The sequence below is a fragment of the Ambystoma mexicanum genome, chromosome 6p, assembly GCF_040938575.1.
Source record: "Ambystoma mexicanum isolate Mex_15411 chromosome 6p, UKY_AmexF1_1, whole genome shotgun sequence".
Classification (NCBI taxonomy): domain Eukaryota; kingdom Metazoa; phylum Chordata; class Amphibia; order Caudata; family Ambystomatidae; genus Ambystoma; species Ambystoma mexicanum.
Genome location: NC_090935.1, coordinates 1,512,908,587 through 1,512,930,705, shown reverse-complemented (window position 1 = coordinate 1,512,930,705; position 22,119 = coordinate 1,512,908,587). Strand labels below are relative to the sequence as shown.

Genomic DNA, 22,119 nt, shown 5'->3' with positions numbered 1-22,119 from the left:
ACAAGAAATGACTTAATGGTTCCCCTTTCCTTGTGACTAACCAAGTTCAGGACAGCATTCTGACATTTGGCAACCATGCGTTTTCTTAGCAACCTATTTATTTACATGTATTTATACATCACACAAATGAAGGACAAAAGTCAAATTCACAGAGTGCATCAACTGTTGACACATTTGTTGAAGTGTGCAAATTATGACAGCTGTAAATTGATTTAACAAACACAAACAAGAGTGAAGGAAAAGAAATCCGGTTACAAACATATTCCTATCAGGAAGTATGTAGACTAAGTAACAGTGATAGCAAGGGCAGAGAACAAACCTGAATTTCAGAACTTTGTCACATAAGTGCATCACCTGCCTCCATAGACCACACCGAGTGCCCATACAGCTCTAAGCTTTTCTATCGCAGCTATTGCGGTTTGTCTTGTTGAAATCCAACCGGTGTAGTAAGTTAAGTGGACTAATATGATTTATATACAGGAAGGAAAAATGCTCTTTTGATCAAAAATGAATGTATGGGGAGATCAATAGGGGGCATGGATAGAAATGGACGAATAGGATACAAGCTCTTGAATCAGACCAAATACGATGGCTACCTGCGGCTCTATGGGTGCCGTACAGAGGGTGTGGACCCTGTATTGAGGATATAAGACCACCAGCACGGTTTGGTGCGAGGAAGTAGCTCCCAGGGCACAGCACATGGCCCATTTGCTGCATGGCCTGCGCTCCCCATTGACAACCAGGTAAAGACAGTGAGGTGGCCATTGAGCGGCAGGGTCCGTGTGCGGATGAAAACTGCAGTGCAAAATACAGGAAATGGGCAGCGAGGTGGAGGTTCGACTCCAAGGTGCTCCACTACAGGGAGAACGAACTTTGGGCCCATGTGGTGAGGGTATTACTGCAAGACAATGCCCGGAGTGGGGGTGGACAGTAAGGAAGACCTCAAGCCAACACATTCCCTTCTGCATCCAAGGGTCACTCATGCTGATTTTACCTTCCAGCCAGTATCTCCTTTGTCTATCCTACTTGGGGTGTCCATCTATAACAGGCCTCACTGATGGAGCCAAGTGTGGGGTTTGATGGGACACAGGAGCGCTCTTTGAGAGGGGAAGTTGAATGATCCTCATCCTTTGGAAGGAGCTGAGAACAGCGTTAAGGGCTCCTCTCGGTGTATAGCCATGGACGTCATTTGGGGGTAGCCAGGGCAAGCAAGTGCAACCTCTGTGGTCGCAACTGCTACCACTGGCACTGCTGTAATGAAGCTTGGGTTTAAAAAAATATATTTTGTTGTTTTCAGGAGGGGACCGGACACCTGCTGAAAATAAACTATTTAAAACAAGACGCAAAATCCATTATGCCTGCCTCGGTATCAGCAGCGGGCGCTGGAGTGTTCAATCTCATGGTTGCTAAGCAAGGTCCCCCACCCAAGCAGACAGCCAGGCACCATTCGCCAGGTCCCTCCTTGGGTTGATGCAAACTCCACATTGGTTCTCTGGAGAAATGAGGGAGTTGAACCAGATTTCGTCTGGTGGGTGTGTGTGAGCTGAAGACGTTAGTGATTGACTTCAGACTGACCTGTCCTAACTGAGCACAAGTGTGCAGATGACGTTCGGTCGTCACTGGGCAGTCGTTTTACACGTGTGTGCAGACTGGGAAGAACTCCAGTGCAGTTCAGCTCAAGATTTAGTGGTTTTTGTCCGGTGTCCGAACTCGAAGGAAGAAACAAAAAAAAAACAGGACTGTGGCCTCAAGAGAAGGTAGAGCGATGCTGTGAATGCTGATAATGGGTTGTGACTTAAACGGGGCAGAGTGTACAAACCGATTCTAGGATCTTCTGATTTGTTTTCTGGGGAAGCCCAAATGTACCGGTGTCCTTTGCTCCAAAAACCCTATAAACGGCCCACTGGATGTGTGTATTGTTTAAATTTATTATTTATAAAGTGCAATCATTTAATGGCATTAGTACACTATATGTGAGGGAGGGCTCTTACTTTTGCAAGTCAGGCGCTGTGTATTCACCCTCCAAGGGGACCTGCCGAACCTAGGTAATTGCAGAAATGAAAGTGTTAATTTAGGGCTTTCATTCCTTGCACCGTATATTGGCGGGTCATTCTTGCCTGCCACCAGTTACCCTCTTTACAATTCCAGCCGCGGGTACATCATCTTGCCATCTTCCTGCGGACAGACGAGGAGGCTCCCTGAGCCGACGTATCCTGGAACAACATGAGGTGCATTTTTTGGCCACGTGTCAATACCATAGGAAATTGCTTTCTAACTCGGGAGGATCAGTATGACGGGTTCTATATTATGCCCACTTCATTGATGCCAGCTTTAAAGAAACAGGAAGGCATGAAGACAGGTGTGCGCCAGCCAGCAATGGACTGAGCAGGGGGCGCCATTATGAGAATTCAGCTGCGTCTATTGTTTAACACCAGAGTCATGCAGCAACACTGCTTCCTTTACAGCTTCAAGGCACTAACATCAAGCACAAACATCAAACAAAATAATGTTAAGCCATACAATTCAATTATGCACGTGCATACAACAGGTAGTCAGCTCCAGAGCTACGTGAGTTAATATAGTCTATACAATTCACGTGTGTGCGATTGGGCAGTTCATTAAAGCAGCACAATGCAGTTTCTAATTTTATTTTTATTTATTTAATCATACAACATCTAACTCCTAAAATACACCGTGAGTGTTTTTTCTGCATTCATCTGAGCCTTTTCCCCAGTGTGTCATTCTCTCTCTCCACAAGTAGCTTTCTATACTGTCCCCTTTCTCTGATATTTTCTAGCTAACACAACGTTGTAGGTGATGGTCCCACAAGTTACTAACACAACCACGATACATTTGCTTAAACAATATGATGTATCATTTTTGGTGCGTTAGCTTCTTTATGAAACGCACATCTAAACAGTTCTCCTTTTATTTTACCTCACAAACTTTTAATACATATGCACCAGATATAGCAGAGGAGCAAATGTAATGTTACAACAAAAATCTACTTGGAAATCGGCTCGGCGGAACAAAGGGTCTAAACAGATTCCTAAAAATCAATAACCCAACTATTTGCAGTAAGTGCCCCTGGTTGAGCAAGAAACAATACGTTTCTATAGAATCAAAATATGTCTCAGCAGTAGCTATGTGAAAGGAAACGTGGATAAGGTGTGCTTCGAGTGGAAAACAGTATGAGGCACCCATGGGGTGCATACATTTTAATGGAGACAAAGAAATGCATGGGGGTCTTTTGCCACAGATTATAACGAGACTGCCAGCCAGCAGGGAGCTGAAACAATACATGTCCAGTGAAAAGCTATAAATCCTTCTTTGTGCCTGATGCAGAGGAACTGGTGTTAAAGGCAACAGGGCGATAACACTTCTGTGTACCTGCAGGAAGGGCTCCAGCAAACGCAGCTTGTAAGGCAAGCGCTACAAAAACACATTTTAAACCAATACCTATGCTACTTATTTCAAACTGCTATGCTTAGAACCTTGTGGTTTAGGGCCATATGACCCGATATGTTATCCGGTCAAGTGATGTAATTTTCCATGAAGTTATCATTATGCTCACTACCATGTTTAGAACTTAAAAAATCCTCCAGCTTTTTGGTCACAGAATGTTGGCAAGCATGTTTCAGTTAGCGTGGGATCCGCTGCCACATCTCTGCGGGTTTCCCATCAGGTATGTGAGGCTTCGGACTATCCCGAGTCCAGCGGGTGGACTGCAGCACCAGAGCTCTGGCTCTGGGCCCGACATACAAACGCTTAATCTCTGCCATCCATTTACAGGGGATGCCTAGAGAATCTCAGTGTTAGACAAGATCTAAAAATAAAAATACCTAGAGGCGCCCAGAGAGCATGTGAATGAAATCCATTGACCTGCCATCACCCGAAAATAAGGTGAAATGGATTAGTGGGATAATGCACCACCTACAACAGAAATCCAAACATAAACCGCTGCAGGCCATATGTGTTAATCCTTCTGGTTTAATTTAGCTTTTAAGAGCAATGCAATAATTGACAGTGATTCAGGTAGTAGAGCCTGCCCCATATACAGTGCTGTGAAACTGAAATGCTGTGGCACCAATAGCTATATTTAAAACTCAAAGTACGCCGAGCACCTCCAAGCGGTTCAGGTTTGCAATGCTGCACATTTCTGCATGTAAGATGCTAGGATTCTGGAGCATGGCTAAGATCCTGTAGGCATTTCAAATATTATTCATGCCACGTGCACATAACTTCCTTTTATATCTAACATTTCCAAGTGGGACCATCCACTTGCAGAGATAGCCAAGGACTACAAGTTTCCATTCATTCACAAGTATGGATAATTTTAGGTGCAGGTGACATGCAAAAAGCAGGGCCCAGGAGTTTGTGTTGCGCATTTTAAATGTAACAATTCGGTGAAACATTAGTATAACACGTCTTTTTAGGATGCGCTGGTCGAACCAGCACCATTTATTCAGGTCAGACCTCGACAATTGCCTAGAAAAAATTGCAAATAAGAAGGGGGGTCCTGGGAGGCCCTCTGCCAGACATTCGTCCTGGTTACAGAGACTTACCCAGAGTCTTTAGCTCACTATCTTTCACAGAGAAGAATATCACAAACATCAGTATTTGTCCTGCCCTGGGGCAGTCCAGCACTGAAATGCTAGGCAACTCTCCTCTGAACAAGAGTACCAACAGCAACCCCAAACACGTGTTTCGGCCTGGTTGGGCCTCTAAGAACAGTGAGCAAGGGGTCCACGTCTGGATTCCCCTAGTAACTTAGGGTGAGACTCAACGTTACTTAAAATATGCATATAACAAGGGGGGTCCTGGGAGGCCCTCTAACAGAACCCCCCTTGTTTTTGCATATTAAGTAGCTTTGGGTTTTCACCCTAAGTTACTAGGACAATTCCTCATCAAGGAATGTCGTCTGGAGGGCCTTCTCCCATCTCAACTTGGGTGCCAACGGGTTTGGGGAGGTTTGTTAGCAGTGATTTGTATATTACCAACACTAACTTGCCCTCCCCTTGTGACTGGATAACTGTAGCAGTTGCCAGGTAGCGGGCTGTTGTGGAAACGATGACAGTATAGCACAGAGGACTTGTCTAAGGCGGAACTAGATAAAGGTGTCGAGAGCCGTGGTAGCACCGCAGGTTTTGGATTGTTGGGGAGTGAGCAAGGTCTCTTCAATGAATAGGTCACCCAGGGTTTTTAGGTTTAGTTTGTCCACCCAGTTTAAGTACATCCTCTCTGTGGATAGGGGGATTCCAGGGATGAATTTTATAGGTAAGCGAGGGGAGTACCTAGTCTGAATATCATAGTTATGCGCAATTCTTTTCCATATTGCTATGGTAGAAAGGACTGTGTTTAATGTGTTGTGTGGGGTGTGTGATTGGCCGAAGATCATTGCTCTCAGGGCTCGCTCGTGGGGCCAAATGAAGTGTGTGGCATACCAGTGTCCCAGGAATTGGGCTTGGGCTGCCCAGTAGTAGCGTTCGAAGTCAGGGAGTGCCATGCTACCCTTTTTCACTGGCTGAATTAGTGATTTATATGCTATTCTGGCTGGTTTACCGGCCCATAGGAGTTCCAGGATCAGGCTCCGTAGGCGTTGGAGATGTACTTGAGTTACTAGTAGGGGGAGATTAACGAAAAAATAGAAGTTTGGGGAGTATCACCATATTCACCAATGACACTCGCCCCCATAGGGTGAGTGGTAGGGGTTTCCATCTGTCGATTTTTCCCTGAAGTGTTTGGAGTACTCTCCCGTAGTTATCTTGGCGATAACAAATGGCGAGATACCACCAAACCAAAATGGGTTTGGTGGTATCTCGCCATTTGGATCCCCAGGTACCGGACGTTGGTATGTTCCCATTTGAATCTATAGTCATCTGGGAATTCTTGGGTCTCGGGAGTAAGCGGGAAAATAATCGACTTGCTATGGTTGTTTTTTAGGCCAGAATAGTTGCCGAATTTAATTATGTCGCGGATGACTGGGTTCAGGTTTGTGGCCGGGTCATGAATATAGGGGGCGATGTCATAGGCGTACAGGGAAATTATTAATTTGTGTGGCCCAAAGGTGAGGCCTCTGTGTATGTGCTTGGCTCGAAGGTGAGTGGCTCGATTACCAGTGCGAAGAGCACCGCGGATAGGGGACACCCTTGCCTGGTCCCTTGCTGAAGGTCTATTGCTGTTGATCTGATTTTCCCTAGGGTTATGTGAGATTTAGGCTTGTTGTATAAAAGGGAGGTTAACTGGATGAATCTTTTGCCGAGCCCCATTCTTTGTAGGATCTTGAAGAGAAAGTGCCACTCGATGGAGTTGAAAGCCTTCTCGGCGTCGAGGAGGATCGCTGCTGCTTGCTGTGAGGAGTTTAGCGCTTCCATGACCCCAAACATGCGTCTGATGCCGAACTTTGTGTTACGGCCTGGTACGAAACCGGCCTGGTCTGCTAGTACCATTGCTGGCATCTGGGGGAACAGCCTGGAGGTCAGGATCTTCGCTAGTATTTTGTTATATAGGTTAATGAGATCGGTCTGAAGGATCCGCATTCTTCGGCAGGTTTATTGGTTTTGTGAAGTAGAATTACATTCGCTTCGCGTAGAGTAGGGGGCAATGAACCAGTTTCTGTGGCCTCTTTGTAAACACATAGCAACAATGGTGCGAGAATTGGTGCAATTGATTTATAGAATTCGCCCGTTAGCCCGTCGGGGCGTGGTGCTTTGGTACTTGGTAAGTCTTTCATGGCCTGCAGAATTTCCTCTTGCGTGATTTGTAAGTTTAAGGGTTCTCTCAGTGTGGCGTCTACCCAGTATAATTCAATGTCTGCTAGGTATTGCTTTAGTTCCTCTTGGGTGGCGGTGTAGCTGGTTTTGTATAAGTTTTGGTAAAAGTCGCAGAAAGTTTTGGCAATTTCCTTGTCTGCGTGTACCATAGTGCCATGAGGGTTTCGGATTTGTTCGATCAGTGTTGGTTTGCGGTCTGCTGCTATCAATCTCGCGAGGAGGGCACCTGGTTTTTGTCCTTCTCCGTACTGGCGAATGCGGTGGTTGTGAGATAGAAATTTTATTTCACGCTCAGCAGTTGCTCTGAAGTTGTCGAGCTCTTTTTTCAAAGCTGCCAACACATGTGGTTCTGGTGTCGTGGTCTGTAGGTGTTCAAGTTCTTTTAGTCGGGCCTCATTTGAAGGCAGTTGCGTTTTATTAATTTGATGCCTGTTCTTTGGTCAAACAGATCCCTCTTATGTAGCATTTTAGAGATTCCCATAATGTCCCGGCTGATGTCACTGAGTCTTGGTTGAGTTTGAGGAAGGAGATGATTTCCGCACGGAGTTCGTCAGCGAATACTTGGTCTTGTAGGGAGCCGGGTTTGAACCTCCAATGCCTTCTCCCTTCTGATGGGTCCCGAGGATTACAATCTATTGTGACAGCTGAATGGTCGGATATCGTTCTGGGATGTATTTGGCTGTCTTGTGGACCCAGGAGTGGAAGGAATAATCGCGGGTTTCGCCGTGTCGACGTCTCCATATGTCTACCAGATTGTATGCCTTACAGATCTCGATCACTTGGAGGGCAGCTTTAGGGGTGGTTGTGGATAATGGGTGCGACTTGTCTCGGTGAGGATCTAATGTGTTCATGGCGCCGGCTCAAATGATTGTTGCGGACCTAGCTTCTCCCAGGTGTCTCATTACCCAATCGAAGTTGTTGCAGCCGTCTTTGGGCCGTAGGATTGCATGAACTAGGAGTGATCTTCCATCGTCGTCTTTGGTAGAGATTACTTTGCATTTTAAGGATTTATGTATGAGGATTGCCACTCCTCTGGCATATGAAGAGTAGGATGCAAAATACCTGTGGCAGCCCCAGTCTCGGGCCCAGCGGTTTTCGGAGCCTGGGAGAAGGTGGGTTTCTTGAATCAATGCGATGTCTACTTTATGTCTTTGGAGGTATTGTGACATCTTTCTGGATTTTGCCAGGTTATTGCCCCCTTTAATATTCCAGGTAGCTAACTAGAATGTGATTGCTGGTAGCCTATTTGGTGGTTTTTGGGAACAGGAAGGCGGTTGATCGTAGGAGGCCAGGTTGCTGCAGTACCATTCTCAGGTGTTAGGTGTCTTGTACGGAGGTCGATTTCGTCACATTGGCCAGGTTATTTAGGGTATGTACGGGGGGCCAATCATGGGCAACCCCCAACTTGCCCATCAGATTTCCCCAAGCCACTTCCCAAAACTTAATTGAACTGCGCTTGGGGCGCTAGGGAACTTCCAGGGTTGGGCGCACCTTGACATTCGTTGTGATTGGAAAAAAGTCCAGGGGCTTTTTGAACGGCAGGAGACCGCCTGGGTGTGGACGAGAGTGGGTATCACAGCAGGTCCCGTACGTCACGGTCTCTTCCTGGGGGTCTTGGATTATTACTTGTTTGTTTGCACCCCAGATTGTCGAGGAATGAGTTTGCCTCTTCGGGGTGAGTTGAAAAATTGCGATCTGCCGTCGTGTTGAATACGTAGTTTGGCTGGGTATAGCATGGAGTAGAGTAGTTTGTTGTCTTGCAGCCTACATTTCACTGCAGTAAATGTTCTACGTTGCGCTTGGACTGCTGGGGAGAAGACAGGGAAGAATTGAACGTCGTCACCATCGTATAGTAGCTTCCCTTTCTCCCTGGCAAGGCGGAGGATCGTGTTCCGGTCTTTGAAATTGAGTAATTTAGCTATTATTGGGGAAGGTGCAGTTCCTGGAATGGGCTTGCTGGTCGGGACCCTGTGGGCTCTTTCCACTACAAATATGTTGGAGCGCGGGGCTGCCAAATGTTTCTTTGCAGAGGGTCTCCACGAAGTCTTCCATTTTCCTTGTGTTTTGATATTCTCTTACCCCCAAGAATCCTAATATTCCGGCGGGAGCGTCCTTCAAGGTCTTCGTTTTTAGCTAGGACGGCTTTCATTTGGGATTCTAATGTAGTTACTTTGGTGGTTATGGAGGCCACGCTGTCCTCGACATCGGAAATTAATTTTTCTGCTGTATCTAGCCTGTGCTTATCGAGGCAGTGTTGCAATTGATCGACTTTGGCCGAGAGGGAGTCCAGTTTATTGTCGATGTTTCCAATGCCGGCCTTTAAATCAAGAAGGATCTCCCTGATGTCTGGCCTGTGCGGGGTCTTCGTCTTGAGGCATGGCTTCCTCTGGGCACTCCTGTCGATCGTGTGATTTTGGGGTTTTGACTATGGTTCCTGCTTCAAAAGTGAGCTTTGTTTGTGACTTGTCGGCTTTCCCCATCCTGGTGTTGTTTCCAAATGTGAGTGGAGCATTGACCTTGGGTTTACTTCTGTACAGTATCTGGTGGGTTCCCCGGGTATTTTAGGGGAGCGAGCAGACTCCGTGGTGGCTGGCCGTAGCAGGAAAAGGGGGCTCCCCGCCGGTCCCTGAGCGATTGCCTTCTGTTGCTGTTTACGATGGGGGGCTGACAGTTGGTCTCTACCTGGTAGCCGTTTGTCTGGTATGGGGGGGGGGGGGTCAGGCCTCCTAGGCTGGTGGAACTGCTGATGTTTAGTTGGGCTTAGGTTGCTCCGGTTGATCGCCGCCGTGAAGGGTTGGCTCGACGCTGTTTTTGGAGCAGTAGTGGTTCCACTCTGCGGTCTGTCTTATCGGGGGTGGGGGGGGTGTTACATTAGACGGTGCCGCCCGACGGTATGGGGGACTTGGTGGCCAGGTGTTGTAGCTGGTAGCTTATTGGCTGGGGCGTCAGGTTTTCTCAATCCCACTTTGCTACCCTATTATGGTGTATGCATATAAACACAGCCTCTCTGTGTGAGGTTTGCTCGCTGGGTACGGATGACTCCTTGGCGATGGGTCGGGCCGCGACAGGGCTTTGGGCGCGGAGCACCTAGTGTTTGCTGGGCCTCTCAGAAGTATGAGGAGGGGTAAAGATTCCGCTCACCTGAGCTTTCCTTCAGTGCCGTCTTGTTGTGCAGTCCGGTCCCGATCCGCCAGATTTGTAGCTGGGTTCCGACGAAGCTCAGGTACCACCCAGCCGGTGGGCCGCGCCGGAGCGCCACTCTCCCGCCTGGCTTGTTGGGAGGGCGCCGGCTGCCCAGGCGGGCCAGCAGTCGCTAGAACGTCTCCTCGTGGGGGGCCTGTGCAGGGGGCGGGAGCCTGCGATGTCACCATACTCCGCTGCCTAGGGGTTTGGGAGCCGGTGTAGTGGAGTGGGCAGTGTCCTCGATCCGCTCCCCGCCGCTGTGGTCCTCCGGATGTTGCGGTGGGAAGTCATCCCCGCATGTCTCGCCCCCAGTAGGCACCGGAGCCCTCTCGGCGGCTGCGGGGTATCTCGCCACCCCTGGCGACCTCCAATCGGGTGCATTTCTCCCAGGGATGACACCCTGGACACTGGGGGGGCGGATGGCCCCTGGATCCGTGGTTTTAGACAGGATTGATGTGGTGCGCTCACGGAGCTCACAGCAGAGCCGCCATCTTGGTCGCGCTCTAGCGCCCTCTCATGCAGGGTGTAATCATGCATGCTGAGGCAGATGTGCTGTGGTAGTGCAACAATGTTTAGCCTCCAATTCATGCTGTTCATTCTTCACTATGCATGGTCACACTGACCCAGTGCTTTAAGTGGGGTAAGAAATTGAGGGGGGGCCCTCGTTTGGGGGCGTGGCTCATTGTGGGCGTGGCCTAAAAGTGCACAAATCATAGTAAGGTGCGCAAACAAATATATAAATGTATGTGAGCATTTATATGTTTGTATGCGTACTACTATGGTGTGTGTACTTTTCAAGCCATATTTTATAAACATAGCAATGTTACATATTTCTATGTTTATAAAAGGTGGCTTGAAAAGTGCACAAACCATAGTAAGTTACGCACACTTGTGTGCTTACCTTACTATGGTTTGTGTACTTTTCAAGCCACCTTTTATAAACATAGATATTTGTAACATGTTTCTATGTTTCTAAAAGATGGCTTGACACGTAAACAATTCAAGGCATCTTTTATGAAGCGTTGATGACAGATAAAACAAACCGCAAGGTGTGTTTGTCCGTCGACAAAGCTTTATAAAAGATGCCTTGAATTGTGCACGTTTCAAGCCGTCTTTTATAAACATAGAAATATTTCTACCTTTATAAAAGATGGCTTGAAACGTACACAGTACAAGGCATCTTTTATAAAGCTTTGCCGACGGAGAAAGCACCTCGGGCTCTGTGATCTATCTGCTCAGAGCACATAGATCACTGAGCCCGAGGCGTCTTTCACCCTCTGCGAACCCGCGGGCTCCGTGATTTAATCTGCATATTAGATCACGGAGCCCACAGGGGTCAGTGACCTGGGGAGGGAAAACAAAGGGACAGTAACTTCCTCTGATGACCCTGATGAGGGGTCATCAGAGGGAGTTACACTAACTGACAGAAGTGCCGCCAGCCTCAGCGTCGCTCTGGCTGGCTGGCACTTCTGTCAGCTTGGCCGACATAATGACGGGCGCATCTCCCGTCGCGGCTGCGGCCGCGGCGGGATAATGCATCCCGCCAATGTTGTGTGGGACGGGGGCCCCGGCTGGGCCCCGGCTCAGCCCCACTTTCTGGAGACTGCCGGGGCCCGGCCCCGGCAGGCCCCGGCCCACTTAAAGCACTGCACTGACCACATTGCCACAGTTGCCATCCTGTTCATTCATGCATTGCTTGCCATCACCATGGTGGCCTGGTTGTGCCTCTTACTTCTTGTCATCGATATGCATTATTTGTGATATGTGGCCCAGTGATGTGTCATGTTCCGTTTGGCCGGTTCAGGTCAGGAGTGTTTAGATCTGCATGCATTCTCCAATCACTGGCTATTGCCACCCAGGTGCAGAATGCCCCCCCTTCCCACCCAGGTGCAGTATGCCCCGCCTTATGCATCCCTACACATTAGTACCCCAAAAGCACTGCCATGGGACAGTTGTGCAACTCATCAGGCATGTGGTCCAGCAGGTCACTCCATGTGACGGGGTAGCGTGGAGTTACGCAGTACCATGGCATCATGTGTTGATCCGGGAAATCAGGCGCAGCAATGTGTGATGATCTTGCTGGAGTCACATACCATTTCCACATTGATGGAGTGGTATTGCTTGCGATTGCGGTACACCGCCTCTATGGCAAGGGGGCTACCAATTCCACATGGGTGCAGTTGAGGGCACCAACACAATTGGGCATGCCTGCCAGTGCATGGAAGCCTACTTTGGTGTCAGCTATCTCCTGGGCAGTCCGTGGTAGGGATATGTGGCTGCTTGCGTGCTTCAGGAGGGCATCCAGCACTTGGTTCATCATGCGTGAAAATAGTGGCTGTGAAATGCCATGCAGCTGGCCCACTGTGTGTTGGTAGGTGCCTGTGGCCAGGAAGTGTAGCACAGACACCACCTTTAGTAGCAGGGGATGGCAGTGAGTATTTCTATGAGACTGGCAATGTCGTTCTGTATCATGTCCACTATGGTGGTGATGGTGTCACGGTCCAACCGGTACAGGGTGTGGATCTGCTCAGGGGTTAGGTTAAAAGGGCTAGGTCTGGTGCGAGGGATTGGTGGTTGCCTACAAGGCACTACTGGCTGCGCTGGTGGTAATTGCTGGGCCTGTCTCACCCTCCTTCTCCTCCTGCGTCTCCTCTGTGCTGCCTGTTGCTGCTGTTGTTGCTCTTGTTGCTGTAGTTGTAGGAGAATGGGCATGTCCTCCAGCGCCATGATTGCAACAGCTAGTGGTAGCATTTTGGTGTTGGAAGGGGTGTGGGTGTGCTCTTTTTATACTGGGCCAGTCTCCATTGACTCCACCTGTGGGGATAGTGTGCACCTGTGGCAGTTGTCGTGTATCCGGATTGCTGTTTGTGGGTGGTCCGCAATGCCTGTATGGCCGGCATCGTGCAGCCCGTGATTACCAGCTTCGTGATGCCGGTATTTGCATGTCCGCGTGGGGTGGGATGTCCCCCCATTACCGGCATGCCAGTATTTGCTCCCCGAGGGGCTCGTGTACGCGCCCATGCCGCCATTAGCGGCACCGTTATTTAGGGTGCCGCTAATACCATGTTGCTGGGTCAGAATACACCGGAGCGGTAAACGATGCTGGTATTACCATACCGGCATCGTTTTTGCCTTACTGCCAACCTTGTAATGAGGCCCATGGAGTGTGAGAGTAACATTAACCAAAACGCAGACCATGCCGCAAAGGACAGCTGTCCAATCAAAGTAGCTGCAACACCAGTTATTTGTAGTTATCCCAGGTATGAAGTGGCCACGTGATCCAAGTCCCAGCACCTGCGCACATTTTGTGTTATACAGATCAGTAGTAGCCATTTTTAAAGAGCAAGTGCAGTCCACCTTCTGCTACCAATATTGTTGGTCAACATCATATTTGATTCTTAAGGTTTTCCGGGGGTATGAAATGGAGGAAATATGATTAAGATAAATGTAAACATTTTTAGAAGTTACCCGCTTCCCATGCTCTCAGTCCTCGTTTCCTTGGTGGCCATGTATGTAAATGCTTATTTCAAGTGATGCTTATTCCAAGTGTTGTCAGGCTTCTGCTGTGTCCGAGTAGAACGAGGGGCTGCCTACTGCATAGAAAAGGTGAGGACCAGATATCCCATTTAGGCCTACAGGTGTAACATGCCCCTATGCATACACTAAGAGCTCTGGTGATTGGCTCTTCCGTTCCTATGGACAGACGGGATTGTGTGGGCGAAGGTAGTCCCACAACCACAGGCGAAAGTAACGATAGTTGTAACTCCATCTTTGTATGAGGGGAGAGACATGATAAATACTACCTGAGCACAGGTGATGTGCAGACTCACTTTGAGATTATGAATGTAACTTGTAACATAAATTGATCTTATATCAAAATATAAGTCCAGAAAACTAACTATTTCCAGTTTTATTCAGTTCCACAAGATCACACAGTTTGTCAGACAGAAATGGGGACCCGGGCTCACACTGTCTGAAGTCCCAACTATGTGCCACTTCGACACAAGGGGGATCTGAGGCCCAATGAGCCTCATTAAGAGAGTGGTGGCAAATCATTAACTGCCAAATTTGTTCACCATTATCGCCACTCGGTCCCATGGACTTAAAATGTTGTTACCAGTCGAGGCGCGGCAGTGTTCGTTCCCTTTTTTGGCGTCCATAGTACTCCATGAGGATTTTTAGTGGATTTCCGCAAGGTAAATCTGATGACATTTAACGGTCAGGGGAAAGCTTGACCTCCAACTTTTCCCCATCATACCTCCAAACTCGTAGTATGGCAGTGCAGTTAAGTGGCAGTAATTCCATTTTGGAATCACAGCCACTTAACTGTTACAAATACTGCATTATGTATATTTTACATATAGACCCCACATCGAATCTGGAAAATAAGATTCCCCAAATTTGTTATCATGGACAAATCATGCCTCCCTCTGTGCCTCAGTTCTTATATCTGGATGAAATGAGTGCCTAGAAACATGGGTGCTAGATGCATCTGAAAAATCTGAAGGTCATCTGCCATCACTCACCATGATGTCACTTGGGGGTGGGGTCAAATATATGACTTCCTGTGATGTCAGAGGTTCAAGGGTCGTGGGATGTCACTTCCGCTACTCCTGGCATTTTGGTAAAATGACATCCCTGTGTATAGCCTGACCCAGGGTAGGGAACTGGTGTGGTTCATACAGAGGACATTATTGGTGCTGTACGAAACCTACAACCCTGCAGCATTGAGATCTAATTGGAGATGGAAGGACGTCCTATACCAGCAGAAGTAGTGCTGGGTCAGTTATAGCACAACGTACAGATCATTCTTCTGGAACTGGAAGGTCAGTGGCTCCAGAAAGGTCAGAAAGGCATCCTCCTTGCAGCCAAAGAATAGGAGAGGAGATGACTATTATAAGGTGGGCTGTGTGCCGAGGAGCTGGCAGCAGTCATCAGTATGATTATACAAGGTAAGAGTGCTGTGTGAAAAGAGTATTTTTACCTTAGTGGCTTGGGATTACCTGGGTTCAACTAAATTGAGGCTACCACGAGTATTGAGAATGGGAGCTGAGGGCGGGAAAGGGGAACAAAGGGAAGGGGGATTATTTCTCATGCAAGCATGTTGGGTTTCTTTGTTTTACAGTGGTTATTCATGCACTGGTTCCATGTGCTATTTCGAAAGAAGGACTATAGCTGAGATGAACGTTGCCAATCTTAATGTTAAAGGACAAAACTCTCCATATACAAGGTTTTTGATGAGCCTCATGTTTCGCATACTTCATGTGGCCATTCTCTTTTTACAGGAGACTCATTTTAAAATGGTGGCAGAGGGGAGGATGGAGGGCACAGATGTGGGAACTCCTTTCTGGTCATCACATAAGGAGAAGAAAAAGGAAGGTGGGGCATAATTCTGGCCAGACCGTTCCAATTGAAGGTACAGGTCAATAGGGGACTCAGTGGAAGGTTCCTAGAGATTAAGGACCGTTCCCACTGCACACGGATTACACTGGCGACGCTCTATGCACCAAATACAGGCCAGATCGAGTTCTTGAAAATGACCTTCAACATATGAGACCAATGGGTGGAGATGGTCGTAGTTGGGGGGTGGGGTTCAACATGACTGCCAACACCAGTGTTGATTAGAAAAGCCAAGGGGGACTTCCATAGGAAATAGACAAAAGATAATTGGGAGTTCACATAAGGGTCTGGCATCTGGAGAGCCAGTTATAGCCAAGCAGGAGGATATACATTCTTTTCAACCCAACCCCACATTAAATGTACACAAGGATATATCTTTTGTTGGTACCTCAGGAACAGCACCAACATATCAACTGCCAGCAGTAGAAACAGTCACATGGTCCGACCACGATATTGTTACTGTCTGGGCGTTGGAAACTCACCACAGGGTAGGAGCACGGTGGAAATGTAATGATGTCCTCCTCAGGGATGCAGTGTTCCAAGATTTCCTAGAAGAGGAACCTCAGAAGTATTTTGAAGTAAATGACATGGGAGAGGTCTCCATGAGATCTGTGTGGGAAGCAGGTAAACCTATGGTGAAGGGTCCTCTTATCTCGGAGGGACCTAAGAAAACTAGGGAGAGGGATCTGGTAGAAGTGGAAACTTTGGGTGCTGAGATCTAAGCTGTCTAAAAATGAGGGAAGTTGTCAGGGAAGTAAACTCGCTTTTTAGGGGGAAGGTGCCAAAGAAAATGAGGTATAAAAGGCAGAAGTACTACGAGAAGGGAGATCGGGTAGGTACGCGTATGGCTAATAAGATCCATGAGGGGAAAGCGGAAAGGAAAGTGGACCAGATCAGGGATAATAGTGGCAGAGTAAGGGCCATTCAGGAAGGGATCCTTCCATGTTTTGCAGATTTGTATGAAAATTGATATAGTGAAGACAATGTGCCAGATTGAGCAGTGATTAGGGAGTATGTAAGTGGCACCATGGGAAGATGCCTTTACCTCCATGCCTCTGGCTTCTTTAGCAATTCTAACGAACATTCACCCGAGTCTTAGCTTAAGTGTTTAATCAATGGCTCGCTGGCTATTCCCCAGTCTTTCCTCTCTGCATGGATTACGTTCATACCTAAACCCAAACGGTCAATACGCTATGTTTGGCCTAAAGGACGATATAGTTGCTAAAAGTTGTTTGCTAGGATACTGGCCTCAAGGTTGTGATACTGGCCTCAAGGTTGGAGATTTGTCTAACACATTTGATCCACCCTGACTAGGCTAGCCTTGTTCAAAATAGACCAGGCTCAGACAACTTGAGAAAGACCCTAAACATACGCGCATCCCCGAATTTAGCACAGAATTGAGTCCTGATAATGTACCTAGATGCCGAGAAGGCGTTTGGCCGTGTAAACTGGATCTTTCGTCAGATGATTCTGACAACAATAGATATGGCAAAGAAGCAGATGCGTTAGATCGGAGCACGATATTCATCCTCCTCCGCTAAAGTGGTGGTTATTGGAGATGAGTCCAAGTGCTTGTTAGACAGAAACCTGTGCAGTTCCCTTAGGGAACACTGCAAAAGATTTAGGACTACAGGTGTTAGCAGTAAACCCACTTGGTAGCAGTCTGTACCACCCAGATTTACCTGGTAGCTGTGGCTGAGCAGTCAGACTTCCCTCAGGAAGAGTTAGGCAGTATGCAAAGTATACACAATAGGCACTCGGACACAATAATACAAGCAAACACTGACCAGAGCTTTGGTATCAAAGTATATAATTATTTATTTAAAAACACACTGTTTGAAACACTCCAGCACTCTTATTGTAAAATATTCTAAACACAGTTACTATTGTAATATATACACCCCTTTTTCCTTATCAGATAAGTCACAGTAAAACACCACTTATTTTCATACAGAGGTGAGCGCTTAACTAGATGGCACTCCAATAAGTTTGTGAGAAAGGGAGGGAAAAAGACAGAATATGGAAAAGGTACACCACTCTAAGGTTCAGGAACACTGTTAGCAAGGCAGAAGAGCAAAAGTCACTGGTGAGCCAAAGTCCAAAGGCTGGGCCCACTCTTAGAGAGAGCAGAGCACAAATGCGCCCAAGATCACACAGTTACACTAGGCTTTGAAAGTCTTGCAGAGGATTCAAAAAGAGTTTAGAGAGGCTTTAGGAAAGTTTAGCCAGGGTGTCCCAGGCTAACCCAGGTTCGAAAGCCGGGGGCTAAATATACCCCGTACAGTCGGTAGCAAGGAAAGCCGGGCGGGACACGGTACTTTAAGTGGGAAGGATCCTCCAGCGGTGGCAGTTCCTGGCAGTGGGTGCAAGTCGCATCGTCGTCCAGGGGAAGAGAAGACATCGGAGGAAAGATGAAGGTCGTTGCACTACCAGGGAAGAAACCAGTCACGGAGTTTTCTGGTTAAAGGTGGTACCTTTATTCGCAGTCGTGGTAAAACGTGGTATCCCAGATGCCGGGGTTCTTGGCACAAGCAAGGCGGCCACGAGGTCTGTCGGGAAGGCGAAAAGATGGTGAAACTGGTTATCCCCACCAGTCAAAGGAAGAAGACTCTCCGGCGGGAGATCTCCTCTGTCATTGGGAAAAGTGGTGAGACGGTCCAGCAGGGCTCCACCGGTGGTGGTGGTGTCATGGCAGTTCGGCTCAGCTTCTCCCTCGTCGGATTCTTAGGTCCTGTGGCGACTTCTGAAGTTCCAGTCCCCAAAGCCCTGCTTTTATGCAGAAAACCCCCATTCACTCAGCCTACCTGTCACTCAAACATGCTAAGTGGTGAGCGGCCGGCTCACCACTTGGGCCAATAAGGACGGAGTGCGACTTGAGTTGCCTAGGCAACTCAGTCCAGGGTGCCTAAATCCCCCTCCACCCCTCCTAAGTACCCCAGACAGAGTGGCACCACTTTGGAGGGCTTCTGTGGAGAAGCCCGCCAAAAAGTGGAACAAACTGCTTGACTTGGGTTGGAGTCACAGAAGAGAACACAAACGCCATTTTGGAATCAAGTTTTGGCAAAAAATACCAACCGGAGAATTAATATTAAATAAACCGGCGGTATGTTCGAGGCTACCGTAAATAATTAAATAAAGATAGTAGCCTAAAACAATGGGAAATCCCATAAGAAAATATTTGCGGTTGAATATAAAAAGTAGTATCCACTGCCACCAGCCAAAACTCGATCAGGGGGGACGGAGACGTGCCCCCTCGACTAACAGATCCTGGGGCAATTGAATTGCCCCAGCCAGTACGTCCACAATATGATGGTTTGTACTGGTTCTGTTCAGAATTTAAGACTAGTAAAGTCAATGGTGACTTTACATGCCATGGGAGACATTAGTCAGTCTATACAGGGGGGTCACTATGACACCCCTGTGTCACTGCACTGAGGGTGCTGTGTAACATCACAAAAACACATGAAGCCCTATGGAGTAAAAGACCCCATAGCCCATTAAACACATCTAGATTCAAAGAAACACTCAAATCATGCCCAAGAGTGAGGGTAAAAGTCTCACTCTTGGCAGGAGAAAAAAATAAAGCCCAAAAATCCAGCAAAGCTGCTGGGGGACTCACTAGGTTAGGAAATTTAGCCTAAACAGAAAATTCTCCTTAACAGTGCTTCTCCTAGAAGAGGGGGGCGAGGCAGCCGTGCCCCTTATCCCTGCTCTTATGCTTTAGTCATGGAATCATGGGTGGTAGATGTGCAGGGTAATTCACATATCCAGGGGGGTTAAAATTGGGGAGGTAGAATACAAATTGAGCTCTTTCGCAGACGATACGCTACTCTATATAACAGCCCGCAGGAATTCCATTTCACATCTACTTCGATCCCCATATAAATACGGGAAGATCGCAGTATCCAGTCAATCCATTGAAAACCATTCCATCTAATGCTTTACCGCCGAATTATAAGCAACGAAAAGCATTTCCATTAAAATGCATTTCCATTGACTACAATTTGATGGTCATTTCGAAATTGTTTTCATTAACACTAGGGTTGGGGCTAGGGTTAGATTAAGGGTTAGATTAGGATTAAGGGGGGTGGGAGTTGGGAGAAACTCTCCCCCACCACCCAAAATACAAAAAAAACATTAAAATGTTACAAGGAGCTGGCCAGTGCTGAATTCAGTACTGGACAGCTCCATGTAACGTTTTAATGTAGAAAAGAAACGCATCAAAATGCTATCATTTACATTTAAAAGTACATATCCATTCGATGGAAAAGTTTTGATGGATATGTACTTTTAATGTAAAACATAGAATTTCGATGCTTTTATTTTCGATGCATCTTTTTCGATGCAATTACCATAAACCCAAGATAGCTGGATTCAAAATAAACTTGGACAAGTCAGTGCCCTTCCCGTCGAGTCAGTTGGGTTATGCAGATCAGGATTACATTGGAGGGTTCGAGATCCAGATTCGGGAAGCGGGATTTCGGTATTTAGGGGTATGGGACCCCCAATATTTTGAAAACTATTCACTGATAATAATCTCACCTTATGGACAATGATTCAGACAATGATACAATTAGACCTTTGTAGATGGGAGAGGTTGCATCTCTCCTGGATGGAGAGGCTAAACTGTATAAAAATGACGATCCTTCCCAAATTCGTATTCTTGCAAATGCTGCCGGTGGTGGCACCCCACTTGTTTTTTGCAGAAAGTAAAAGAGTATTATTGCAGGTTTTGTGGGCACAGTCCAAACCCGAGATAGCCTACAAAATGTTGACCCTACCACCTGGGGAACGAGGTTTGAGTTTATCTGATCTTTTGTTATATTATAAGGCCACAAAACTGAGAATCATGGTGAATCACCTAAATCCAATGACAACTTAACAATGGGTTGGTATGAAGGAGATCCTGACACCAGTAACGCTAGCTGAATGGCTATGGGAGCCGCAGAAGGATATTCCCAGAAGCATAGTTCAGCACCTGATTCTTGCAGTACTCTGGTCCATTTTGAAGGAGGGAAATCCTACTAGAAGGCTTACGTCGTGTCCAACCCCACTGAGCTGTATTGGGCCCATCCCCCCCCTTTATGGACTCGCATTGCTGAACTACTCCGATTCTAGTCATGGCACGAGGTGGCTTAAGTAGGGTGGGGCAGCTATGGCTTTATGGTAAGTTTATTACCCCCTAACAGATCGAGATTTCACCAGATTGGCCCGATCTCGGTTTTCCGCTTTCTGCAACTGAAGGGAGCCCTGTCTGATCCACGATGGGGAAACAACCTCCGTAGAGAGTTGGTATCATTTGAAAAAGCACTGACCCAGAACACAAATAAAGGACTAATAGCAAGAGTTTAATAGGGAATGGTTAGCAGATCCACTGGGTCAAATATCTGCTAGAGAACACTGGGCTAAAAATGTGGACACGTAAATGTCTGACGGCATGTGGGCACAAATTTGTAGGAAAGTAGCTCACTTCAACCATGTCCTTGCAGTATAGGATGCAAGCACTGAAGATGATGGATTGGTAGCCTTATCCCCCAGCCAGATTGGATTAAATGCACCATAAGGTTAACTCCCGGTGTTGGAGGTGTGGTCAGGTTGGAGGGGATTACTATCATATGTGGAGGAATTGTACAGGCATGATATATGATAACGCGCCTGTACACATGTGTCTCTAGGCGCAACAAGACACGAAAGGGTACAGAGGGAGGACAAGACACACTATTACTAGGTCTTGTGACATTCAGATCATGCAAGCACGGTAACCCAAAGTGCAGAGGAAGGGAACGGGGAAGTGCAAGGGGGAGGGTAGGGGAAAGTACAATCAGGGCTGCATTGTTCTGAGTAAGTGCAGCCAGGCCAACGCGGCTCTGGGTAAGCTCGAGGAGGCAGGGGACTTTAGAGGTAACATTTACAGCCCCTAGTGCGAGGCAGGCCATGGGGAAGTACCGGGGAGACTGGTCAAAGAGGAGCCATGTACCCAGTGAGACTGAGGGTAATCACGCAACAAGTCTGTGCAGCAGATGGGTAGGTTAGCAGGGGAGGAGGCAAGAGAAGGCAAAGGAGAAAAGGAAGGGCATCAGCTGCTTCCGGAACTCCAGGTGGTCCGGCTCAAGTTTGAGAGAGGCATGGAGGCTGTTCCAGAGGGAGGCACCTGCAGAGGAAAGTGATCTACCCCCTACTCTGTCTGGAGAAGCGTCAGACCCTCAGAGTTGGAGGCAGTGGAGCAAAGGGCCCGAGAGGGAAGGTATTTAGGAAAAGAGTGCTGAGATTGAGAAAGGCCGTTACAGAGGGGTATGCAGTTTTTATATAGAATCACAAAATAACTAATCCAATTAATACAAATCAAAATTAATTCCAAAATAACGAATTTGGAAAAAAACAAAAAAGGGGCTGGGAGTTGAAAAGTGGTTTTGGGGTGGGGGAAAAGTATTAGGAACAAAGAACAAGTTACTCTCTTACCTGGTAACGTTCTTTCGATGGGATGGTCCGACGTCGTATTCCATATCTATGACAGTAATCACCACAGCTGTGCTGCTTTGGAAAATCTTTGTGCGTCCTGCGTCGATGACATCGATACGCCGTCTTCGAGGACCTCCTCCGACGGCCGACATCACAGGATGTTATAAGTAGGACGCACGACGCCCGTAGCCTCAGTTGTAGTTTTTCCCCAGAACGTGTGGGACCAAACTACTGCCAGTATGACCACAGAAAGCCTTGCGGAAACGTAGGCTGCAATCGCATAAGAAATTCTGTAGCGGGGAAG

General features: G+C 47.5%; 1 protein-coding gene across 1 annotated transcript in view; it reads right to left on the bottom strand.

Annotated features, from left to right (window-relative positions):
* PIGG (phosphatidylinositol glycan anchor biosynthesis class G (EMM blood group)) overlaps positions 1–22,119 on the bottom strand; it is a 1,567,692-nt gene that overhangs the window by 1,249,372 nt on the left and 296,201 nt on the right. The window lies entirely within an intron of this gene.